This window comes from Clinocottus analis, unplaced genomic scaffold (assembly GCF_023055335.1).
Source record: "Clinocottus analis isolate CAN_PGR_092001 unplaced genomic scaffold, fCliAna1.0.p SCAF_6, whole genome shotgun sequence".
Lineage (NCBI taxonomy): Eukaryota > Metazoa > Chordata > Actinopteri > Perciformes > Cottidae > Clinocottus > Clinocottus analis.
Window position 1 is genome coordinate 15917153 of NW_027176218.1, and position 9514 is coordinate 15926666.

Here is a 9514-nt window from a genome sequence, read left to right on the forward strand (position 1 = left end):
TACAGTGTAAGTGAAATAACAAACTACAACCGATAACCCGGCTCCACGATGCACTGTGGTCTGACATAAAGGACTAAGTTCAAGCCCCACGTTGGCATCATCTGCTCCACTGAGCACTGAAAAATGATCACCTCCAGTGGTGCTGCTGTGCGTGGGACTGTGCACTTTGACCTCCCAATGGAGAGGGCGAAAGAAAGCAGCAGAGCTTTTTTTTTCCTCCGGTGATCAAACACATTTGACTGCTCTTTCGTCACGAGTGAAAGACGTGGAGAGAGAAATAATCAGAAATAACCACAACTGTGAGAGGGAAATAAATGGCAGTAACTCAAAGCAAGCGCTGAACAAAGCAGCAAAATAACACGAGTTGAGATGGGTCGCATCACAATGAGGACTTAAGAACAATGAGCGTAAACCATGTGATACAAATCCTGTTTTAATAAGTTCTTATTATTCAGCTTGAATTTCACGTAGCATTTTGAAGCCTAATGAGTAACATAGTCACTCTTTTTTCACATTACTGTTATTATTTTGTTTTATTAATTCACGCTGAATTTATGTGTAGAGCGCCGGCCAGTATGCATGCGCCAAAATGCCCGCGTGGTTATGTCATCATGTCAACACTGTAACCCCTTCACATTCTGGGGATAACTTTAGGGAATTATTTTATCTTTTTAAATAAATTCTAGCCAGATATTAGACATTGCAACTTGACGAGACAGGGCTTTATGGCCCTCTCAACATATATTTCCAATCACCTTCTTACTAGAGTTGTCTTAGTTAACCGTGTGTCATTTTAATGGCAAACATACAGTGTAAGGATGTTTTTATTTTCTATGTACTTCGACATACTTTTTGAATTATGTCGTGAATATCATTATGTGTTATGAAATGTCGTCTTTTCACCCTCACGGCCACTGTAATAAATGATGTTGAGACAAATATTTCAATGTCTGAGACTTTTGCAGAACTTCTGAACCCACGTATGTCACACTGAGAGCAAACAGCATTCAGAATACTGAAAATTCGTTTGGGCCGTCCTCTTGTTTGGACATTGGACACAGAAATAGTTTCCTGTTTATATTCTCATCTCCTTCCTCCACTGAATTGTACATCAAAGTGGGGAGTTCTGTTTGAGGACCTGGGCGAGAACAGGAGCCACCACCTTGTCTTTTATGTCTTGTACACCTCTCAACGTGCGAGCCACATGTGTTCTGTCCGCTTCGCTCACTGATCCCCTGTCCTGGATGTGTGAGAGCTTCCACTTCCAGTGTGTAAAATCACATTACCCTAAAGTGGAAGGCGAATGAAAGCATAGTGCTGTGAAATGGCCATAGACCAGTGAGTTGTCAAAGCCATTTACATTTGGGGCGAGAGAGACAGAGAGGGGAAGCGAAGTTGGAGCGAGGAGGGAGAAGAGCGGATTGAGGAGAGTTTTTTCAAACAATCTTTTTCTGTGTTCCACATGTGCTGATTTTTCTAATTCAAAGACTCCAGCACCTGCATTTATGTGTCTCCTTTTGACTGCTCGTGTATCAATAGACAAACAAGCCATATCCCCCCTCATACAAAGTGACCCTGTGTCTCCCCACCTCTAGCAGATGCATATTTTATACGACATCGGGCTGGAAAATGTGAAGTGAAATCTATTTGTGCGCGCATGTGTGTTTAGATGTGTTTGTGCGTGTCATTATGCGTCCACGTCTGGAGCGTGAGGATGATTCAAAGTGCCATTTCGTTGTGTGAGGACAGCCTTCACAAACACACTCGTCATGCAGAAGATGTTGTCATCCGCCGCCTCATTGTTTGTGTAAGGGATGTCTCCAATCACCATCAAACACGTGGAGGTTTCACCCTCCCCGTGTCACTCTCCTTCTCTGCCTTCTCCTCCGATTGTACAAATTGTCCCATCGTCCTTCTGCTCCCGCGGCCTCACATCCCTTTTATCGCTCTCTGCTCAAGAGGTTCGACTTAAAAGGACTCATAGATAGCAACAGTGACGAAGAGTGTGAGGAACGAGTTTAAAATGAGTTTACGTAAAGCTCACTGGATTCTTACTTTTTACACATGCACTAGATCTGGAAACAGATAGAGATATAATAAGACACGTATGGTGCCAACTGCCATAAAACTCCACAGAAGAAGAAAATGGGGCGATGCCAGATGGACGCGGAGATGGCGAAAGATCTTTTCCCTTCTTTCAGGAAAATGGCGGGCATTTAGCTGTTTTTGTCCAAAGCAAATGTTAGATCCAGTAATAATATTCAAGAAGTATGTATGTATGTATGTATGTATGTATGTATGTATGTATGTATGTATGTATGTATATATGAGTCCTTCTCATTCTGCTGTGAGCATATAAAAAGATGCTGTGTTGCTTTGTTGCTGTGCAAGTGGTGTACCTCCTTTCTCTGTGAAAATAAAATAAAAAATAGTTTTCTCTTATACAAATCATTTGAAAACATCACTCTTGTCCCGAAAAGGCTTTAGTGGTTGTCGTGTGATTTCAGAAAATTGATTGTCATGTGATCTGTTCAAGGTCTTGATGGCACACTCCTCCCCATGCTTGTTCAAAAACACTTTAAAAAAGTGGAAAGCTGCTTGGAAACAAATCCCTAAAGCTTTTTTATTGAAGTTGCAAGAAAGTGCCCGATACAAGAGATTAAAAAATGTGTCTGATGTGTTGGCATTTTCGGCTGGATGGCAGAATTTAAGATAGCAATTTAAAAATGCAGGTGCTCACAGAAAAGGTTTACACACACACACTGTGTTCATGAATGTGTCCGCATTAGCCTGGACAGCCTGCCTTTAAATAGGACCGAGCTTAATTGGCATCGCAAAAACATTTGCAGCAAAAAAGGAGAAGCACCTCAGTTGTATGCTGTTGATTTCACTGTAGCTGCTGTTTGTATCTTTGTATAGGTGAGTACTCCATTAGCACTGTCTCTAGACTTATAATGGAGCCAGTGAAGGCTTTTGGCAGGCCCATTACAGCACCAGTCCCCCCACTACACACCCACCCACCCAAATATCTCTTCTCATTACCTGATCGACCTGTTAGCATTTGTTACCAAAAGCTGTAGCCGCTCCCCGCAGAGTACTTCAGATAGATTTCCCATTTCAGATCAGAGCAAAGTGGAGTCAGCTTCGATTGGAGCCGACATCGGAGGAGTTCTTCAGGGCAAACCAGCTGTGACTGGGCTGATGTGTAGCTGTCACTGTGTCGTGACATGATATAATATGAAATTATATTGAACAACGCCAGTTTGGCACTAAATTGTTAGCAGGGCTTCAGGTCTGACAGCAGCCAGTTTATGGCTTTAATCCCAAGGTCCTTTAAACCTTGTTTGACATAAATTGAGTTTGGCTTCTTGACGGAGGGGAAAAAAAGAGCAATGACAGAGAAAACACTTTCCGTTCTTCTGTCTTGTTTGGTTCAAATGGAAAGTTTTTTTCTGCCTGTGAAGTTTCGTTTACTCCTGAGCCACAGTAAATGTAGATGTTAACGTCACGGGAGGGCAGTTGTGAATTCAACTCAATTTTGACAGCAGATAGTTGAGATTAAACTGACACCATCGCACAGATCACATGCCCACATCCACACCCTGCATCACCCAGACCTTAAATTACAATACTGAAGCAGAACAGCTTAAGACGGTCATCTCCTCTCATTGTTAGGACGCTGACATCAGCTAGTGATCTGTGATAAATCTGCTATGTAAAGCTCTATGAAAACCCCGAACACAGGTCTGAGGGACCCGTTACCATGACTAATGCCCCGACTGACAGCGAAAGATAAGACTCATCCTTCACCTCAGCCGAGCCCATTTCTCAGCAATAATGTTCATAATGGAGTGCTCCGGTGTCGTTATTGTGTGAATAATTTAAGTGGTGATTTAGGTTATTGGGCACCGAGGTCGCAGCCACAACACCTACCGAGCCTGATGCAGAAGAGATGCAGCTTTACTGTACAGGACGCTGAGATTCCTCTGAAAAGGGAATTTCTATATCCAGAAGTGAAATGGCTGGCGATGACCGAGAGGCAATGATTTGGTGTATCGCTTAATTAGATGTTCCGGCAACATCTGTTTTTAAGGGGAAACTGCAACTCTGGCACATTAATTCACTTTGTAATGAATGACTGAATGTCAATGCAGGCCGTGAAATCACCAAGAGGAAAGTGTGTGTGCGCGTGTGTGTGTGTGTGTGTCTGTGTGGGTGCAACACAGTGATGCTTTTCCATCTGTTTGGCAAAAACATTCCCCCTCCGACACTGGCACCATCGCTGCGCAGTAGCCAGAACGAGGAGGGATTCAAGATGGCCTAATGCTGATTGGAATGCCTTTTGAATGGGAAAAATGAAACAAAGATGGAGTGGACATTATGCTGCTGAATCTTAGTTAAGGACGCTTCACAAGTGTGTGACAGTGTCATTAATCTCATGGAATTACAGACAGAGAAACCAATATAGCAGAATCAGGGGCCGCTAACTGAAAATGTACATAGAAAGACAGTTTTCTTGCTGTACTTAAAAAATGCATCCAAAAGGATGTCCACAATGCCAACATGCACCCAGGAATAGAGACATAGTAGCATAATATATATATATACAACATATTTTATATCAAAGCACGTTTTTTCTGTTCTAAAATCTCTATAACTCAATTGAATGTTATTTTCTGTATTCCAGATCAAACCAGTAGAACTAGCCATGTTTTTCTCTCCAGCGGGATGAAAATGGGATGCTGCGGTACTCCCTCCCTGAGTGACTGACTGCAGTCCAAAGAGACCACTTGGCACCTGGAGTGACAGGCTGCCATCAGCGTGTAAAGATGCTAATATGAATTCTGATCACTCACTCATATAGGCAAGGGAATTACTGCCCATCACCAGCGTCTAGTGATTCTCCACACATGGCAAAGTCAAGGGGCACGATGTAAAACCCAGGTAAATGGAGTTGGCATGACAGTCAAAGCCAGATTCTGCTTGACACTTCCTTCATAAGTGATAGTGCTACAAGATGTGCTCTATAATGTAATAAATTGGGAGCTCTGCCCTCAAGATTTCAGGCTGATGAGAAATTCCGATGACAAATCCATCGCTTAAACTATCTCTGTCCTTCAATCTTCACGCCTGCGTGAGCCCAGGGGGTCCTGAGGCTAATTACCAAACAGGATAAGAGGAAGAGGACGAGAAAGACAGAACCTGCACATTTTTAAAAGGTGCAAATTTATGCAAATTATTTCTAAGACCGTAATTCAAGAGGAAGAAGCACCTCAGAAAATGTGTCCACAGACATTGGCCATACGTGTAAAGTTGAACAGTGCGTCTGTTTCAACGCTTCCCTTTGTTTACGTGTAAGGGATGAATAAAATAAACCACCTTCCCAGTATCCTCAAAGCAATAGTTTGGCATTTGGGAAATATGTTCATTCACTGGTATCAATCTTTTCACCTCTTTCTCTGCAAGAAAGCTGATCAACCTATTTAATTATTCCTTCCCGTGAGATTACTTTACACAAACAGTATCAGTTTGACGTATTAGTGTGGCTATTTTACTTTGTTTTTACAGATACAAACGGTGTTATGGTTGTACAAAATTGGCAAGATTACATGTGAGATTTACAAGCAAAAACATGTGTCTCCAGACCTGCAATACGAGCAAAGTAACAAAGAATAAGTCAAAGTACGAGATAACAAAGAAAGGAGCCCAACCTGACACAAACATCAGACCAGCACACCAGAGACGACGCCCGCTCTGCACCACTGTCCCTTTACTTCTCTCCTCCCCTGCGAATTCTTGCCTCACTTGGGAGAGTGATGATACTGTCTACTCTGCTAAGACTCCCCCTGCTTGACATCTCGACACGGGGAGAAGGATGTTCCTGTCTGTCTCGTCACATCACAGCCTTCCTGATTCGGATCCCTCCCATCCAACACCCTGTGATGCTTCTCTTTAAAAAGCTGCCCGTCCATCATAAACATCCTCCCTTTTATGTTCCCCGCCTGAGAGGGAAGGGGAAAGAGAGAAATCAGCCCTCTCTCAAACACAAGCTGACAGCTCTAAGCAGACTGACGTGACATCGGGGAGCGGTGTGCCAGACGTAGCTTTGAATTTCCAAAATAAGGTAACGCCACAATTATTAGTCACTCAGTGAGACCATAGCTCCACAGCTTTATTGAAATATTCCTGAATCTTCTCAGAATTGCAAATACCAGCAAAACGGAACAAATCCATAATAGAGTTACAACTGATTCTGCGTTAAACTTTTCCACCCTAAAAAGAGTTAATCATATAAATCATCAGTCTTCTAAATATTCTCAGCAACTCTGTAAGAGTCTTAAATTAAATCCCTCACCTTGACGCCATATAAATGTAATACTGTCAATAAAGGAGATATAAATAGATGTGGGTGTAACCATTCATAATCTACCTGAATATTTTAAAAGGGTCTTTTGGGCAACGAGGGAGAGAGAGAGAAGAATCGAGACAGACTTGATCGATCGTCTGAGTTCTGCCTCCACAATCAGAAGTGCACTAATTGAAATGGCGTGGACTCATCTACCTCCCCTAAAGGATGAACCTTATCAGATTTTTCATAATAATTTGGCACAAAATTATATTTGAAAAAAAAAAGAAAATCATCTTTCGTCTCACACGTTTCCCCTCCTCTCGCCTCCCGTCTGGACAATGATTGAGAAAGAGTTGCTTGTTGGCTGTCTGAGGAGAGGCAGCGAGAAATGTTAAGGAGACCTTTTCAACGCCCGGCCCATTCAGTTTGTGAATGTTAATGTTTTTTAATGAAGACATGAACTGAAATCTGAACTATACGGCTTGATAACAGAGGAAAAGGGTTGAAAACCGAGATGAGAGCGACAACCTTAGAGCAGAAAAGATATTTTTGTATTGTGGGTAGTTCATGCTTCAGGGCACAAATGACCCCTGAAGAGAAATATGTAGCATGTCAAAAGCAAAAAAGAAAGATCATGAGTGTTTAAGGTGGATTGGCGGACATATTTTAAAGGCGCTTACTCCGAGCCTTCATCACATGTCCACCTTTCCACGAGCTTTTTCTATTTTCAGTGTGAAGCTAATGAATTGGGATCTGGAAAAGGTTTTTCTGCAGGCTCACAATGAGAAATGATAAGAGATTATTTTAGAATGAAGATCAATGACAGAGTCCAATTGGTATGAGGAGGAGCAGGAGGAGGAGGAGCAGGAGGAGGAACAGCAGAAGCATGTGCCCTAATGTAAGATGAGTGTAATGTGCAACCCAAGGCCAAAGGCAAGAGCTTCATCTCACCAATTCTCTTTACAGGAGTGGAAATTACTCGGTGCCATACATAGCTGATTTATACAAATTAATGACCTGGGTTATTAATAGGCAGAGATGCATATATTAAACACTATGAGTAAAGGTAGCTTTAATTATGCATCCTTTATAAAACCTGTTTGACTTCAGTGCCTGCCGTCTAAGGTGCATTTTCAAAAATTAATCAGATTTCTGAAAAATGAGAGTTAATATAGCAATTGTGCCTATTTCTCCTTTTGAATCATATGTTTCCTCTAATACATCTATTCTATGCACTAAACAGTGATGATAAATTATGGAAACGTGCATTCAAACAGATAATAGAACAAGACTGTTATTTATTTTTATGGCTTGCTTTAGCTGCATTGTCAGCCAAAGCACTTGTAATAGTCCTTCCCTGCATATTATTCATAGTGCAGATGTTGTTTGAGCTTTCACTATGGATGCCGCATATTTACTCAAATGCTGTTCACATTTCACTGGACACTTTGGGGCCACCGTATGAGCGAGAGTTCCTGCCCTGCCCCTTCTGTTGTCCGAGGGGACCGCCACACTGACAATGGTGTCACCTCTCCCCCGGGGAGACACCTCCGAGTGATTTGTGGTCGGGGAAGACTGATGAACGGCTATTGCCACCCTGTTTCTTTGCTAGATCAATTCTACATGTAGGAGTGTGCTTTATGAATGATGGAGACCTCCTCAAGCCATCCATACAGCTGCCCAAAGACACAGCCCTGGCCCCCACAGCACCTACATGGCAGGAATAAAGCAATCACTCTTCTCAACAGGACCATGCATTATACGCACACACACCCACACATGAACATACCCACATGAATACACAGATGAGACAACAAAGCACACACACACACACACACACAGACAAACAAACAGTTGTATGTGTTTGCTGCCTTTTAAGTTGCAGAAGCATCCAGAAGCGTTTGTTTTAAGGACAGCAGCCAAAACTTTGCCAGATTATAGAAGAGCGGCTGTTTGATTGGACGAAGCACTGCTGAGCGGGACTCAGTTTGCACTGCGACGCTGCACCGTGCTGCCTTTCTGGACCGGCCCATAATGCCAATGAGAGCGATCTGATGGTGTTGAGGGATCGCTTACAGCACACATCTGAAGGCTGAATAGCATTGTGAATAGGAGCAGCATACATAGATGTCATGAGTCCTGCCTCCCGCAGAGAGGTTGAAAGCGAAAAGTAGAGCGCAATGAATACTTGAGTGTTCTGGAAGCTATGAAATTGAAAGGTCTCTCCTTTTTTTTTTTTTGCCAAAAGATTTCAATGGAAAAATAGAGGCAGCTCTTGCTTTTTAATCGCAACTTTGAGATTGATTGGGAGAACTTGTGTGCAAATCAGTGCCGGCGTGACAGACGCTCCTCTTTTATGATAATCCTGGTGTCAAGATCAAGAAGAAGGGAATAATGCAACGGGGCGACCTGATACGAGCAAGAATCCAAAAAGATTCAGAATATTTTTTTAAGTACCCACACTTATTTTATCGAAATGCATTTCGTGAAACAATAGAGTAACGCACTCTGTGAGAATGATATATAATATGACTTAAAACACATTTAGTTGAACACTTTCATCAGCACAACAATGGGAAAGCACGAACAACATCCAAGATACAATTTGAATTTCACTAACTATACGCATAATGTCTTCTTTTTCACAATGTGCTAAACATCCTACCAGGTTGCTGTCTCTTGATGTCACGGTGTTAATGCACAGAGCAAAGCAAGACAGATGCACAGCTGAGATAACTTCCATTTACAGTGGGAGCCTGGGAGAGCCACAGTGTAGAGGCCATATACTATTTATGGGTTAATCGATACAGTAGCTGGATGACACCATGTCCCCGCTACTTTCTGTCATGATGATGGCTCACTAATTTTGGAACGGCTGCTTTCTCTTCCTGCCTTCAGCAAGCCTGCAAGACGGTTTAATTTGGCTGTAAAAACGCCAATCACCCGGCTACTTCTTGTTCCTGGGGGAGGTCACGATAGGGGCAAGTCCATAGGAGGAAATATATTCACATAGTTCTCTTAGAGACATTGCTAACCCCTGACATCCCATTTGGGTTGTAATTTCATGTTGTTAAAGTGACAGGGACCCAGCCTCTGTGCTCTTAGAGACGGGGAGGCGGGGGCGAGCCCTGATCAGAGAGGTCTTTAATTCTTGTTCTCTGAGCT